Source organism: Schistocerca cancellata, chromosome 3 (genome assembly GCF_023864275.1).
Source record: "Schistocerca cancellata isolate TAMUIC-IGC-003103 chromosome 3, iqSchCanc2.1, whole genome shotgun sequence".
Taxonomy (NCBI): domain Eukaryota; kingdom Metazoa; phylum Arthropoda; class Insecta; order Orthoptera; family Acrididae; genus Schistocerca; species Schistocerca cancellata.
Genome location: NC_064628.1, coordinates 796811311 through 796829136, shown reverse-complemented (window position 1 = coordinate 796829136; position 17826 = coordinate 796811311). Strand labels below are relative to the sequence as shown.

Here is a 17826-nt window from a genome sequence, read left to right as displayed (position 1 = left end):
TCGAAACTTTCGGCGAAGATGCTCTTGGGAAAACACAGTGTTCCGAGTGGTTCAAAAAATTCGAAAGTGGTGATTTTGACGTGAGAAACTACGAACAGCGGAAACCACCGAAAAAGTTCGAAGACAAAGAACTGCAGATCTTATTGGATGAAGATGATACTTAAACTCAATAGGAACTCGTGGACCAATTGAATGTGACGGAGAAAGCCGTTTCTGTTCGGTTTAAAGCTATGGGAAAGCTGCAGAATGTGGGAAAATGGGTTCGGCATGAACTGAATGAAAGACAACAAGCAAATCGAAAGACCACTCGTAAAATGCTGCTCGCGAGACACAATAGAAAGTCGTTTCTCCATCGAATAGTGACAGGTGATGAACAATGGATATATTTTGAGAATCCTAAGCGTCGTAAGCCATCGAGATCCACTGCAAGACCAAATCGCTTTGAAAAGAAGACAATGCTCTGTGTTTGGTGGGATCAGAAGGGTGTCATCTATTACGAGCCGCTAAAATCTGGTGAAACTGTCAACACTGATCGCTACCAACAGCAAATGATCAATTTAAACCGAACATTACGTGGAAAACGATCAGAATATGGAAAAACACAAAGTCATATTGCTCATATGCCCCATCACACACAGCAAAACGGGTCAGGGATACGATTGAGGCCTTCCGTTGGGAAATACTAGGGCATGCGGCTTATTTTCCAGACTTGGCTCCGTCCGATTATCATCTGTTTACACCAGTGGGACACGCTCTGGCTGAACAACGCTTCAGTTGGTATGAAAATGTACGAAAACGGCTCGCTTCAAGAGAAGAACTGTTACTTTTTTTTTTTTTTGCGTGGCATTCATAGTCTGCCGGACAGGTGGGAGAAATCTATAAATAGCAATGGAAGTTATTTTGAATAAAACATTGTTTATCAGTTTCAAACAACAGATTGGACCAAATTCCGCTTTCATACTTCTACACCTGGTAAACAATCACAGTTTCCACTTGTGATGGGCGAATCGAACGGGTAGAAATCATCTTACCTTCTGCACAGTCGGCACTACACATGCTGGCCGGTAACGTTCTCCAGGGATTTCCTATATCCAAACCCATCCATCGGATGCAGAATGATCCTTCGCACCAAATCAGTCGTTTCCATCCATCCACTGTGCAGTGGCGTCGCATTTTTCACCACCTCAAACGCTTCTTAGTATTGGCTACAGAAATTTGTGGTCTCTGAGGAACGCCACGACCAATGCACCCAACTCTTTTTAACCCCCTACCCACAGTCATAGGGACAGCGTCCTGCTTTTATCACTTGAGAACTGACGAGTGGTTCCTGGTTTCTTCCACTGATATCATGCGATTTTTACTGCCACTCTCCTTAATGCTGGATGGTTCTTGACAATGAGTGTATGGGGCCTCGTTGGTCCTGGTTCAGCTATGGTTGTTCCTCCTCGTTTCCACTTCGCAATCATATCACCAACTTGGTCAGCTGACCGACCCATTTGTTGTTGCAGTTTCTGTACCAGCAACACAACCCTCTTCACCACCTATTATAATGACCGTCGACTTCTCTCAACATTTCACGTTACAGAGGCGTGTCCGAAAACTTTTGATTGGCTAGTGCATCTTAAACGTATTAGTTCGGGCAGAAGATGGCCGTGGCCGTAGCCCTCTTGTTAACGTGTTCGAGGTAGCTCCCTTTCGGACGAGCTGATAGAACAGAAAGCCTTGTACATTGACTGAACATACACACATACAGTTCTCTCCCGTCCGGCTAGTACATCCAATAAACGTAGCTTCCACATCTCTCCATCTGAACAGTATATTTAGAGACTATACTGCTTTATGTGATTCACAAACTGCTGCAATGCTGTTTCTACGTGATGCCGTACGTTGAGAGCTTGTTCCTCAAAATTCCCTGTGAACAACCTTTCCGTCGACATTGCGGATCTCATGACAGTATTCATCACGGTACGGGTGATCCAACCAGTCCTCTGAACGCACTCCCGTAAAAAGTGACATCTCGTCGAAACTAATACTTACGTGGTTGTTCAGTACCTCTCTGTGTTCAAATTGTAGGACGCAGTGCGGTAGAAATTAGATTCCAGGACTGAGTCAAAACATCGAATTCATGTGTTCTCTCATGACAGAGCCACCTTTCCCTAAGCTAGCTCACATAAACGACGTTTTCGCCGTGCCTATCATACTTGCAGATCAGAAAATTGCTAGGCTCCAGACGCAGATGGGAGAAGCATCGGTTAAAAGAATAATTCTGTGTACCCAAATCGATCTCATTCCTTCCACTACTATATGCACTTCGCCTCTCTTACGGAGCTATAAAATTGTCGCTGATCATCCACCTTATACAGTACAATCAACATGGTGTATTTTAGCCGTTTACTCAGTACATCAATAAGTTATTGAATATAAAGTCTATAAACAACACTAAGCAACTCATAGGTGTTGTATCGATTAAATGTCCATCATAAATATTTAAGTATCTTTAAAACGTACGACTATTCCAGAACCTTTATTCCGTATTGAATAGGTACATATAACGGTCAAATAAAAGGAAAAAATACTGAAATATGCAAGAGTTTCTCACATAATTTTCCTTGTATTAAGATTACGGCAGTGTCCTTCACACGCCCTATCGCCCTTTTTTTACTTTGTTAGTAGTTGTTGTAGTTGTTAGTAGTTGTTGAAGATCATGTACTCCAGGCATTTTCTTCTGGTACTAAACACTCTTAGTTGTCAGAAACTCTTTATAATTATTCGCATATGTAGCATAAGCCACAGAACTTATCACACGTCATGAAAAATGAGAAAATTCTAAATCCCACCCCCTTACGCGTCTCTCTCTTTCATCTTCAGCTCTGAGGTTTCTTTTTAGCAGTACGCCATTTCCCTAATCTGACTGCCTTTCATTCCATTTCCATGTATGTAGTACATCATGCACAATCTGCTGTACTTTGGTCGTTGCTGCATTTCTTTCCCTCAAAAGCTCCTTCTGCTATTGTTCTAATCATGTTGTATCTTAAAATTACGCGCAACACTAGAAATTTCTTATAAATATCGTCTCTACAAACTTTTACATTTATAATAACGAATACTTTAAATGAAAGGGCTTTTAGGAATGTAAACTATATTTCACGTCCCTATCCTCTATCTTAAAATAATAATTTTTATCTAATTAGAAATATCTCCAAATTACACATAAAGTTCGTTAATGTAAAATAGTATAAATATTCTCTTGCTTTATTTAGTATTTAGGTTCTCGTGCTTGATATTCGATGAGACTCGTTTACTTAGTTATTGTTTCATTGCTCCCGTACCTGATATTATTGTAATGTAATGCAACCCAACTTCATAATGATTATTTCAGTGTCACTGTGTTTGTCGTTTTAAAACGGTCATAACTAGTACTTTACATATGTGCTCGACTAACTGTCATGACTGCTACTGATTTGTTTAAGACAGTTTTTACAGAGCTTTGTGAAGTTTGTAAATCGTTGATGTGCTCTACGCTGTCTTCGGTTTGAATCAACAAGTATGATCGTAATCAGTATTCTGCCCACGCTGTATATAACGCTCTGATGAAAAGGGTTCAGTATAATGTCACCTACGCTAGATATCTTAGTTGTTGACCAAAATCAATTCGAACTTCAATGCCCCTTTGGCGGATTCGGATTAACACAAAATAATGCTTCGGATCCAACTAGGTAAGTCTCTGAAATCGCCTTATGGTTGCATTTCCTATTATACCTGACTAAAATGAACAACATAATACATTCATACATTCGCATTTATACTTACAAAACGATTTATACCACTAAATACATACAGAGAGATAAATACAAAAATGGTAGAAAAATCTACTGTAATAACGATTACTGAGAAGCTAACGTTTTGTTATTCTGTGTGAATAAGTGGACAAGTATCTCAATTACGTTTTTATGTGGCTGTTATGCAAAGAGTAAGTGAACAGAAATGCTATCTTGGTGTGTTAGCAAATCGATGAAGTTGATTATTTTAAATGCCGGTCGCACATGACAGCGTGAATTCTAGTCAGAGTTAATCTTTGTGACAGAGATTAATACTTAAATTTAGTGAATGACATTGTCACTTCTGTAGGAATTCTGAATTCGACATTTCTGTCAGCTGCATGTAAGTTTCCTTTATATTTCACGAGATTTAATTTCATACTTATAGGCAAAAGTTAACGTTGCTTTAACTTCATTTATCACTTCCTCGAAGGTATTTAACAAATTTATTACAGTAATGGGAAGTTGTTGTAAAATTGTGGAAAAAGATAATACTCTTCGCACAAACTCTAATGTTAACACAGCTCAACTTCAAATAACACTTCGTGGCTACTCCAGGATACAGTTTAATAGCAAAGTGCATCGTAAATAAATTCTTTAACTGTTTGCAAGTAGGTTGTAGATAGGGTATGTCGGGTTAGTAAATTCTGGAGATACAGGTTTTGCCCACACAACGATGACGTCTGCGTAACTGAGTATAACTGGTAGACTGTTTATTAATTCACTTAAACCAAAGAACTGGAAGCATAGGCCCTCATCCTGTTTATTTAAACTTTTGAAAACAGTCCACAGTGCGATGTTCAGAACAAATGGTTCAAATGGCTCTGAGCACTATGCGACTTAACTTCTGAGGTCATCAGTCCCCTAATTTAACCTAACTTACCTAAGTACTCGTGGTCTAGGGTTAGCGTCTTTGATTCATAATCAAAACGTCTTCGGTCCCGGGTTCGATCCCCGCCACTGCCTAAATTTTGATAAATAATCAGCATTGGCGGCCAAAGACTTCCGGCATAAGAAGTCAGCCTCATTCTGCCAACGGCCTTGTCAAAGAGGGCGGAGGAGCGGATAGAGGTTCAGAGCACTCTCTTGTCCTAGGGGTGGTAAATTGCCCCTAAAGGCGGAAGAATCAGCAATGATCAACGACATGAGGATGCAGAAGGCAATGGAAACCACTGCATTAAAGACACGTAACGTGTATCCACAGGACATGTGGCTTGTAATTGAAGAAGTGTCATGATGATCTCTCCATTGGCAAAAGATTCCGGAATAGTCCCCCATTCGGATCTCCGGGAGGGGACTGCCAAGGGGGAGGTTACCATGAGAAAAAGATTGAATAATCAACGAAAGGATAACGTTCTACGAGTTGGGGCGTGGAATGTCAGAAGCTTGAACGTGGTAGGGAAACTAGAAAATCTGAAAAGGGAAATGCAAAGGCTCAATCTAGATATAGTAGGGGTCAGTGAAGTGAAGTGGAAGGAAGAAGGATTTCTGGTCAGATGAGTATCGGGTAATATCAACAGCAGCAGAAAATGGTATAACAGGTGTAGGATTCGTTATGGATAGGAAGGTAGGGCAGAGGGTGTGTTACTGTGAACAGTTCAATGACCGGCTTGTTCTAATCAGAATCGACAGCAGACCAACACCGACAACGATAGTTCAGGTATACATGCCGACGTCGCAATCTGAAGATGAACAGATAGAAAAGAGGATATTGAACGGGTAATGCAGTATGTAAAGGGGGACGAAAATCTAATAGTCATGGGCGACTGGAATGCAGTTGTTGGGGAAGGACCAGAAGAAAAGGTTACAGGAGAATATGGGCTTGGGACAAGGAATGAAAGAGGAGAAAGACTAATTGAGTTCTGTAACAAGTTTCAGCTAGTAATGGCGAATACCCTGTTCAAGAATCACAAGAGGAGGAGGTATACTTCGAAAAGGCCGGGAGATACGGGAAGATTTCAATTAGATTACATCATGGACAGAGATTCCGAAATCAGATACTGGATTGTAAGGCGTACCCAGGAGCAGATATAGACTCAGATCACAATATAGTAGTGATGAAGAGTAGGCTGAAGTTCAAGACATTAGTCAGGAACAATCAATACGCAAAGAAGTGGGATACGGAAGTACTAAGGAATGACGAGATACGTTTGAAGTTCTCTAACGCTATAGATACAGCAATAAGGAATAGCGCAGTAGGCAGTACAGTTGAAGAGGAATGGACATCTCTAAAAAGGGCCATCACAGAATTTGGGAAGGAATACATAGGTACAAAGAAGGTAGCCGCGAAGAAACCATGGGTAACAGAAGAAATACTTCAGTTTATTGATGAAAGGAGGAAGTACAAACACGTTCCGGGAAAATCAGGAATACAGAAATACAAGTCGCTGAGGAATGAAATAAATAGGAAGTGCAGGGAAGCTAAGACGAAATGGCTGCAGGAAAAATGTGAAGACATCGAAAAAGATATGATTGTCGGAAGGACAGACTCAGCATACAGGAAAGTCAAAACAACCTTTGGTGACATTAAAAGCAACGGTGGTAACATTAAGAGTGCAACGGGAATTCCGCTGTTAAATGCAGAGGAGAGAGCAGATAGGTGGAAAGAATACATTGAAAGCCTCTATGAGGGTGAAGATTTGTCTGATGTGATAGAAGAAGAAACAGGAGTCGATTCAGAAGAGATAGGGGATTCAGTATTAGAATCGGAATTTAAAAGATCTTTGGAGGACTTACGGTCAAATAAGGCAGAAGGGATAGATAACATTCCATCAGAATTTCTAAAATCATTGGGGGAAGTGTCAACAGAACTATTCACGTTGGTGTGTAGAATATATGAGTCTGGCGATATGCCATCTGACTTTCGGAAAAGCATCATCCACACAATTCCGAAGACGGCAAGAGCTGACAAGTGCGAGAATTATCGCACAATCAGCTTAACAGCTCATGCATCGAAACTGCTTACAAGAATAATATACAGAAGAATAGAAAAGAAAATTGAGAATGCGCTAGGTGACGATCAGTTTGGCTTTAGGAAAAGTAAAGGGACGAGAGAGGCAATTCTGACGTTACGGCTAATAATGGAAGCAAGGCTAAAGAAAAATCAAGACACTTTCATAGGATTTGTCGACCTGGAAAAAGCGTTCGACAATATAAAATGGTGCAAGCTGTTCGAGATTCTGAAAAAAGTAGGGGTAAGCTATAGGGAGAGACGGGTCATATACAATATGCACAACAACCAAGAGGGAATAATAAGAGTGGACGTTCAAGAACGAAGTACTCGTATTAAGGAGGGTGTCGGACAAGGCTGTAGCCTTTCGGCCCTACTCTTCAATCTGTACATCGAGGAAGCAATGATGGAAATAAAAGAAAGGATCAGGAGTGGAATTAAAATACAAGGTGAAAGGATATCAATGATACGATTCGCTGATGACACTGCTATCCTGAGTGAAAGTGAAAAAGAGTTAAATGATCTGCTGAACGGAATGAACAGTCTAACGAGTACACAGTATGGTTTGGGAGTAAATCGGAGAAAGACGAAGGTAATGAGAAGTAGTAGAAATGAGAACAGCGAGAAACTTAACATCAGGATTGATGGTCACGAAGTCAATGAAGTTAAGGAGTTCTGCTACCTAGGCAGTAAAATAACCAATGACGGACGGAGCAAGGAGGACATCAAAAGCAGACTCGCTATGGCAAAAAAGGCATTTCTGGCCAAGAGAAGTCTACTAATATCAAATACCGGCCCTAATTTGAGGAAGAAATTTCTGAGGATGTACGTCTGGAGTACAGCATTGTATGGTAGTGAAACATGAACTGTGGGAAAACCGGAACAGAAGAGAATCGAAGCATTTGGGATGTGGTGCTATAGACGAATGTTGAAAATTTGGTGGACTGATAAGGTAAGGAATGAGGAGGTTCTACGCAGAATCGGAGAGGAATGGAATATGTGGAAAACACTGATAAGGAGAAGGGACAGGATGATAGGACATCTGCTAAGACATGAGGGAATGATTTCCATGGTACTAGAGGGAGCTGTAGAGGGCAAAAACTGTAGAGGAAGACAGAGATTGGAATACGTCAAGCAAATAATTGAGGACGTAGGTTTAATTGCTACTCTGAGATGAAGAGGTTAGCATAGGAAATTAATTTGTGGCGGGCCGCATCAAACCAGTCAGTAGACTGATGACCAAAAAAGAAAACCTAAGGACATCACACACATCCATGCCCGAGGCAGGATTCGAAGCTGCGACCGTAGCGGTCGCTTGGTAGCAGACTGTAGCGCCTAGAACCGCACGGCCACACCGGCCGGCAGAACAAATTCAGTCGATTTCCACTCGTAGTTCCGCAGTACAGTGATATTCACGGCGTCTCTCTTGTCTTATCTATCACAGAAAACTGTTCGGTTTGCTGCTCGAATAAAGCCCGATGTAACAGCACTCTTCTGATGTGGTTGTTTCGGATTATTGAGTGTCTGGCGTATTTCGGCTTCTTCTTCCTGCAGTCCTCTGCGAATATCTTGAAATACTTACGTCTTGGGTTCTTGTGCAGGGTAGCGATTCTTGCACTTCCTCTCATGCGTTTACTTTCAGAACCAATCATATTCTCAATGTATTAGTAATTACAGCAACAAATGTGCAGCAATCTCTTTCATAATGTTTTGATTTCTACTCGCCTCGCCTGTAAATTTACAGTGATCTACATCTCATAACACTGTCCCTGATAACTTGCAAAATTCTCCTCTTTCCACTAAAAATGAAACTGATTGTTTTGCACAAACTAATTAAATTTTGGAAAATCTACCCCACTTTTGTGCCCGAACGTCTTCCTACCTCCAAGTCCCGCTGATAGACAATTCACTTCTCAGCCATCACTTCCTCACTTACAATTTTTTGATACCCAGATAATATATTCCCTAATGGGCGGAGGCATACATCGAATGTCAATGGAAATAATATTTTTACTGACCTACATAAAAATTGCTCATTACATGTTCACACACATAAACCCATAATAAAAATATATAAAATTTGAAAGAAAGAAGAAAGAGGACAAATACATACAATTTTACAATGTATCTCTAAAGGATATCAAATTGGTAGGGTGGCTTTTCCTTGATCTTTGAAGGACCTAAACCTTCCCATCACAGTTTGCCCTCAGGGGCTACGTTGCCGTACGAGTATATTCGTCGTACGTTAAAGAGTTTTTGCGACGTTTCTAGCCTATTTCACACATCAAGTTTTGCATCACCTCGGTTTCGAAAGATCCGGAAACTGTACTGAAAATTGGAATAGAGATCAACATAAAGTTCATTTCCGTCCGTTTTTATTGCTCATGAAAACCACACATTGCATGTTGTACCACCATACAGCGAGACTTTTAGAGGTGGAGGTCCAGATTGTTGTGAACACCGGTACATCTAATACCCAGTAGCACGTCCTCTTGCACTGATGCATGCCTGTATTCGTCGTGGCATAATATCCACTAGTTCATCAAGGCACTGTTGGTCAATATTGTCGCACTCCTCAACGTCGATTTGGCGTAGTTCCCTCAGAGTGGTTGGAGGGTCACGTCGTCCATAAACAGCCCTTTTCTATCTATCCCACACATATTCGATAGGCTGGCCACTCTAGTCGAGCGATGTCGTTATCCTGAAGGAAGTAATTCATAAGATTTGCACGATGGGGTCGCGAATTTTCGTCCATGAAGACGAATGCCTCCCCAATTTGCTCCCGACATGATTGCACTATCGGTCGGAGGATGGCATTCACATATTGTACAGCCGTTACGGCGCTTACCATGACCACCAGCGTCGTACGTGGGCCCCACATAATGCCACCCAAAAACTGTAGGGAATCTGCACCTTGCTGCACTTGCTGGACAGTGTGCCTAAGGCGTTCAGCCTGACGGGGCTGCCGCCAAACACCTCACCGACGATTGTCTCGTTGAAGGCATGTGCGACACTCATCGGTGAAGAAAACGTGATGCCAATCCTGAGCGGTCCATTCGGCATGTTCTTGGGCCCACCTGTACCGCTCTGCATGGTGTAGTGGTTGCAAAGATGGACCTCGCCATGGACGTCGGTAGTGAAGTTACGCATCATGCGCATAGTTTGAATCGTAACATGACGTCCTGTGGCTGCACGAAAAACATTGTTCAACACGATGGCGTTGCTGTCAGGGTTCCTCCGAGCCCTAATACGTAGGTAGCGGTCATCCATTGCAGTAGTAACCCTTGGGCGGCCTAAGCGAGGCATGTCATCGACAGTATCTCTCTGTATCTCCTCCATGTCCGAACAACATCGCTTTGATTCACTCCGAAACGCCTGGCCACTTCCCTTGTTGAGAGCCCTTCTTGCCACAAAGTAACAACGCGGACGCGATCGAACCGCGGTATTGACCGTCTAGGCATGGTTGAAATACAGACAACACGAACCGTGTACCTCCATCCTGGGGGAATGACCGGAAGTGATTGGCTGTCGGACCCCCTCCGTCTAATAGATGCTGGTCATGCATGGTTGTTTATATCTTTGGGCGGTTTTAGTGACACCTCTGAATAGTCAAAGGGACTCTGTCTGTGATACAATATTCACAGTCAACGTCTGTATTCAGGAGTTCTAGGATCCAGGATGATGCAAAACATTTTTGATGTGTGTACTAATAAAACGTTTGATTTACATATGTATAATTCTTCAGGATTGAATTACCAGTTTACTTACAACAAATTAAGGACAATATACCTACCAACATATGATGTAAACAGATCTGAGAGAGATCTGATACGCTCAAGGGCAAATTAGTGTTGTACTTGTGATGATCTCAATTCCTGCCCCACATTTCTTTCATTTCGCATCTAACAAGCTACCGTCACAAACATGTTATCATGCTCTAAGTCTGAAACCTGACGGGCTGTGGTGGAAACAACAATTGAGAGACCGTCCACAAAACTCTGTGAGGGTCAGAGGTGTGCATTATCATGCTGCTCTACTGAACAGCTCTCCAGGATATGAAGTAGATTTCTCGCATACCACATCATCGTAAATGCGACCTGGTTTGGAACAGGGAGTCCAGTTTTCGACACCGTCCCATGAAATGATGCCTGGCACACTGATGGCATGCTTTTCAACAGCAGCGCAAGGAAGGTGGTGCAACGGATAGGTGATTGGATCGTCTTCGGGAGAAACATATTTCAAAACTCACTTTTCTTGATTTGGACGAATATTTTTTGCACCAAGACCTTGAACGATTTCTTTTATGTACGTCACATACACACAGATAGACAGCCTGAATGTCAAGAAAGGACTTCAAGTCTGTCCACTCATCACGTCTTCTCCATGCTTGGTTTCAGTACAAGGTAAAGCGCAGGGCACCCAAAATTTGAGTTACCTCTAGAAGGATCTCATCTGTATTTGACCTTATGTGTCCTGACATACTCAGTATCATTTACTGCCACTCATGCAACGCTAACTGCGCAGAGGACTAACCAGGTACATCGTATTTTCTCCATATAGGTTTACATATCAGTTTTGAAATCAGTTGTCTATTGGCTCACATATATGAATAGTACTACGGGTCACTAACAGTGGGAATGGAACTGTATGGAGCGTCCATTGTCCCTGTAAGCTGTACATAATTATTTCAACAAGGGCTATGTTTCACAAGTTATTTATTTCAACCTAGAACCACCACAAAATCCAGACAATGCCATGAAAAACAGTACAGAAAACTACACCATAAGGGAGACAGAAAAGTTGAAGCTAGGCGGAAACTAAAAACCACTACCAGTATCGCGTATGAATTGGCCAGTAATGTCTTAACAAGGGTCAAATATTTTGACGACAGAGCAGTTACCATCCATCACACCCATTCCCCAGGGGGTTTGACTACCATATGCCTCAGGTTGTAAAGACTACAGTAGTATACCAACATTCTGAGCTTTCCGAGAATACTGCGCTAGCAGTGAAATTGCTGTGGCAATTGCGCAATTTCAAGATTTTCCAATATTATCGTCTCTCGTTTATAATGTGATCCTTCCCTCACATAAAGTTCATCCGCGGTTACTAAACTACACGGTGGTTATCGTGGGGACTGTGCGAAAGGCCAAGCCGCGACGCTGACGCCACAGCCGACGTTATCACCATTCAGTAGCCAGGCACTGCCATAATCCTTTGCGTTGTGTCTTACACTGGATGCAAGGTTGTTTACTTGAGTCCGATCGTTTTTGGTTGGTGACTATTAAGTGCGGGGATACGTTATTAGTAGCATTTTATTGAGGGTCTTGAGAGAGTGTCTTGAATTGTTGTCAGCGAAAAATAATAATTTGTTGTGCAACTGCGAATTCTAACAACAGCTACAGATAACGAAAAAAGGTTCATAATTAAGGTTCATTTATTTCCTAAAAATAATAAGACAAAAAATACTAAATGTGCCAATTCATTTTCAGTTACTAATGTTCAACATGGGCGTATCTGAACTTTGAAAGTCTGTCTCAGAAACTGAATTGATAGACACCTGAATACAAACGCTAAATATCCAGTGAAGCCTACTAAAAAAGTTCCAAGAACCAGCTTTATGCGATGACTCTACGAATATACTACAAGCCCCTAATATAACTCCTGTAGGGAAAGTGAGGACAAGAGTAGATTAATTACAGTACGCACAGAGGCATTTAAAGATTCATTCATCTCACGCTCCATAAGTGAATGGAAGAAACGCTAGCAATTGGTACAATCGGAGGTACTTTTTCCACACACTTAACAGTGGTTTGCAGAGTGTGGGCGTAGATACAGATGCCTGTCTATGCACAGTACACTTTTCTGATTCGGTTTATGAAAGGAATTTGAAAAGTGAACTCTTGAATCTTCCTCTCACTTGCAATTAAAGTCTACTGATGTTCCAGCTCTATGGGTATCAACCATCCTCTAGAGCTGATTTAGGGGGCCGTGTTGAGCTTAAAAAATTTGGGCACAAAATCGATGTTACTATAAAGAAGTTGGAGAGATTTTACAGATCACCATGTCACCAAGTAATGAAGTAATTACTAGTGGAGGAAACAATGAATACATTAACAACAACGCTTAAAATGCGTTCATGCGCATTTGTACCTACAATAATAAATAGTGGGAAAAGAAATACAAAAACTTCGGCAGATGCCTACAGATTTACATATTTGTCGGTGTAATCCCGAGCTGCTTAGAACATAACATACTCTAAAGGTGATTGAGTGCTGTCTTTCTGATTGTCAACATCCAGTGATTATGAAATTATAGTGTACTAAATGGCTATATGAAAATTTTGCTAAGGTTGCAACTTATAAAAATATAAAACTTTATGTTTTGTCAGGGCTCTATTGAGATATACTCTTCATAATGTAATCACTATTAAAACAAGAGTTACTCAGTTTAACGTTGCACCAGATTTTGACAAGCATTTCACTCATCACAGAAAAACAAAGCCTAAATAAACTTTAGCAAGGGAACAGTCTTTTAGATAATTCTTGATCAAAGTTTCACACGGAGAAATACTTTTAAATAAGGGAAAATTTATTTGTGTATTCAAGTATTAAATTAGTTGTTAGTAAAACATTCTTCAACACGAAAAATCCTAGTTAAATCATACACCTGTTAAATATTCTAAAATCATGTGCTATTTTTTCAAAATCTATGTCACAAATACCGAATAGATTCATATATTGAGACAAATAAAACAGCTACAATCCGCATAAGAATAATGAACACATTCATTATAATTGTTACATTTATATATGTATATTATTATAGTCAATGTCAATAAAGGATATTTGAAAATAACAGTACACATTCATCATGAAGGATTAGAGAATAAAAGTTAGAGGCTAAAAGGAGGGATTTCTAATAAAAGAATATTACTTCATGATTAGAAAAGTGGGACCAAGGATATTAATCGGATAGAAAAGGATATTTTGATTAACATATTTCACATCTGATCATCTAGGGGAGAGTTGGATAAAATGAGATACTTAACATAAAATTTCATATTTTGTTTAAGTTAATGTTAAATAAAAGTCTATATGTTACATATAGCTTAAATCTGGACTCAACTACAGTTCCCATCAAAATAATTTTCAGTAAGTTATGTGGTTATGAATCCGATATTAATGTCCTGTAAAGTACGTAGTTAAGTGTCCCATTTTGTTAGACGAGTCAGATAAGACAGGACACATGGAACCTTTCTTGTGTTTCATCTTTCTAAGTAACTTATTTCATCAAAAATAACAGAGTGTAGCCTTACTGCATCATAGACATGTAATGCAGCATTGAAATTGCGGTATATGAAACAATACGAGAGTAGTAATACAGGTTACCCTCCGCCATGCACCATACAGTGGCTAGCAGAGTATGTACGACGTGGATTTACATGTAGGTGTAGAGTACACAATTTAATAACAGTAAGTTATTTACAAAAACACATTCAAACTCTTCAGTCATCTGGTTCACCATCACTGCAAGTTTCATGAGCTCAGCTTTCACATTTAGAGCACTTAATCCACCCTCCCAGAGATTTTCAGTCAGAGGACAAATCAATGCAGTAGATAAAGGATGCTTCTCAGTTGTTCTCCTCCTCCTCTGAATTACTGTCGATCAGAATTTCTTGATTTGGATGCCTTTGTCTTTTTTGCTATTTTCATAAGAAATTCTTAGTGTTTCCTATTTTTAGATGACAAGCCGTAGCTGCTACTGCATCAGTCAGTTGTTGCGTGTAAGGAGAAGAGGTCGGCACTGCTGCTTTCTCCGCGATTAGGAAATCTTTTAAATATTCTTTGAACATGCAATGGATTTTAATTTTGAGGTACTCGGTCTACTCAATTGACGTCTGTGATCAAGCTCACAGCGCTTTATTCTGTCGGCAGCAAATTGGTAGTATCGGGTATGACAAGAGCCATTTGTGTTGGTTGCTGCTCTTTTGCTTAATTGGTCCGTCTATAGTATAGGCTGGAGCGTACATCCTATCAAGGAAGACATTTGGGTTGAAAGAGAAAATTTTTGTGCCTCAGAATCTATTTATGATAGTTTGAAAGGTGGCGGCTTTGATTAATACTGCGCCATACAGTTTCCCTCCTTTTCTGATAGTAACACCACGTCTTGGATGCTTGAGACTCCAATTTAAACTTCAACAGAATAGAATATGCTTGCAGGGATCATGAAACTGACATCCAATGGCTGAGCCATGTGCTGTATGGGGCGAAAACTTCGCCAGTACGACATTACTCTTCAGAGTCAAATCAGTTACTTCCACTCTCTTTGTGTGGCTTGCATGACCGTCTCTTGATGGTCAGGCAAAATGAATAAATGACTGGAACTATCTAACGAAAATTTCCGTTCAGCCGAGGAGAGACATCCAACTTGTCTCTCCTCTAAATGCCAAATATTCGAATGTTTTCTTGGGAATAGTTGTAATGCCCGTTTCATTTACGTTGTAGATTCTACCTGGAGATAGGTAGTTCTTATCATCAATCTGCTTTAATAGCGAAAATGACTTGAGCCCAGCAAACTGATTGAAACCCATGGCACGATCTATAGGCGTGGGTTCTGGCGCAAGCGAACTCAAACGTGAATACCTCTTTAGAAATGCTTAAAGCCACCATTTGCCAGGCATCTATTTCTGTTTGCTTAAAATGTGTGCAAGGCCATTTCCCTCAGCTGTTCATAGTCTATCCCGCGGAGTTCATTTCAGGCTTAAGCTTAGGCCAAACAATCTACTTTTCATAGGAATGACATGGTTAATTAGTTCTTCCTCTTGTAGAAGACAGCGTGTTGCCTTATATCGACACAAACCATCACTTGCACATCTTCTCACAGATATTCTTGGTTGTAGAGTACTATGTGAAACTACATATTCCATGGATGCCTTAAGGTAACACATCATGCCATCTAAAACATCCTTAAGGACGTGATTCATACTTTCCATACTCCATCATTGTCATTCTGTGGTCCTCGTATATTTTTCTATTTTATCAATTAATCTGAAAAAAATTAATAAAAAAATTATTTTCCTTGTTTAGGACTAATCTCAGTTAAGATGAATAAAAAAAAACATTTTAGTTGGTTATGTTAGTGACAAGCTACTGTATTTTTCTGTTTCTTCATGGATCAATCTCAATAGAAAATAAAACATTCCATTCGTGGCCTATAAAGTAAACGTTGTACGCGCTTTCACATTTTCCCCTGGAATCTAAATTTTTAGTACAAGAAATTAATTTTTAGTTCTATTCAAATAATGATACCTTTCCTTTCTTTACGAACCAGTACAAAATAAGAAAACACAATAATTTTCTTGACATATGTAGTAATGAACTTTTGCTATTTCTATACCTTCCAATAGAAATAAATATAAATAAAATAACAACTACCGTTTATATACTGTAAATAACAGTTACATTGATTTTTTTCATTTTCGTACTCCAAAGGGAATAAAAAATAAGGAAATACTTTATTTGTAAGTTATGCAAATTATGGAGTTTAGTCGTTTATAACTGGTCACTATCCAGTTTTTTCCAACCACGCAGCATTTTGGCAAACTCTGTGCTATAAAGTAAATATTCGCCCCAAAAGCGACTGTTTCACAGTAATACAACTTTTATTTCGCATTCGTAAATGCTATTAATAGTGTATTACATCAGCTTGCCATTACCACCTCCCGCCAGAGGTTCGAATCCTCCCTCGGGCATGGGTGTGTGTGTTGTTCTTAGCATAAGTCAGTTTAAGTAGTGTGTAAGTCTAGGAACCGATGACCTCAGCAGTTTGGTCCCTTAGGAGTTCACACACTTTTTTTTTATTACCATTAAGTATTGATTGTTACAATTAGGTAAAAATATTATTTAAACTGGAGAAAAATAGTTTAGAATAGTTTCTATGTATTAATTTTGAAGCGAACAATTCATTAAACTAAGCACAACAAACATCTGCTCACTGGAATCTGACATAGTCTAAGGGGGAAGTGATAGCGTAGAAAAACCGGTGGATGGCAGCACCTACTGAAGAGATAAGAGAGGTCATCCCGTTTTGTCAGACTGGCCCATTCTGGCAAACTCTCTCCATTGTGTCGCTGAGCAAATGTGAAGTATGTGAATTTAGAACAGATACGTATCTTTTTAATTAAATTAACCCAGTAATGCCATTAATATCTATTCTATGTGCAACAGATAACTTTCGTAAGCAGAAGGACTCAAAGATATGTGAGAGTACATGTGACCTAACACGCATTGCAGTTATTAATTTCATGTTCTGTTCTAAATACTAGTTACATCGGTGGAAAATCTTAAATTACGAGAGGGAGTAATATTGAATGTATATGAGATGTTAATAAAAACTGGAAGGTCAATGATCGCAAAGGATGGTCAAATATTTGTTCTTAAGACATATGGTTACCATAGATCTTCACAAAAAGTCAAATAAGAACTAGTTATGCAAATGAAACACAGATAACGGTAAAAATGTAGAAACAGAAATTTGTGAGCATGGGAGGCGCTGCGACAGAAGTAATTTGGCTTGGCTCCACGGGGGGTAGAAAGGGTGGTATGTGAAAAAAGCAACGAAAATAATGCACTCAAGACTCGCTAAAATTAGCGTGTGGTAGATATACTAGGAATCTGTGGGTGTTGAACTATTGTAATCAGACCACCCTGAGTAAAGGCAGGGGGAGCATAAGCATGTTAGACACTGACCTGATGAAAAACACCTTAAATCCTATATACAGGGTGAGTCACCTAACATTACCGCTGGATATATTTCGTAAACCACATCAAATACTAACGAATCGATTCCACAGACCGAACGTGAGGAGAGGGGCTAGTATAATTGGTTAATACAAACCATAAAAAAATTCACGGAAGTATGTTTTTTAACACAAACCTACGTTTTTTTAAATGGAACCCCGTTAGTTTTGTTAGCGCATCTGAACATATAAACAAATACGTAATCCGTGCCGTTTGTTGCATTGTAAAATGTTAATTACATCCGGAGTTGACGCTT

The 17826-nt window shown here is 40.0% G+C and overlaps 1 protein-coding gene across 1 annotated transcript in view; it reads left to right on the top strand.

The window, feature by feature from the left end:
* Nucleotides 1–17826, top strand: part of LOC126175860 (proton channel OtopLc-like) — a 148575-nt gene that overhangs the window by 98319 nt on the left and 32430 nt on the right. The window lies entirely within an intron of this gene.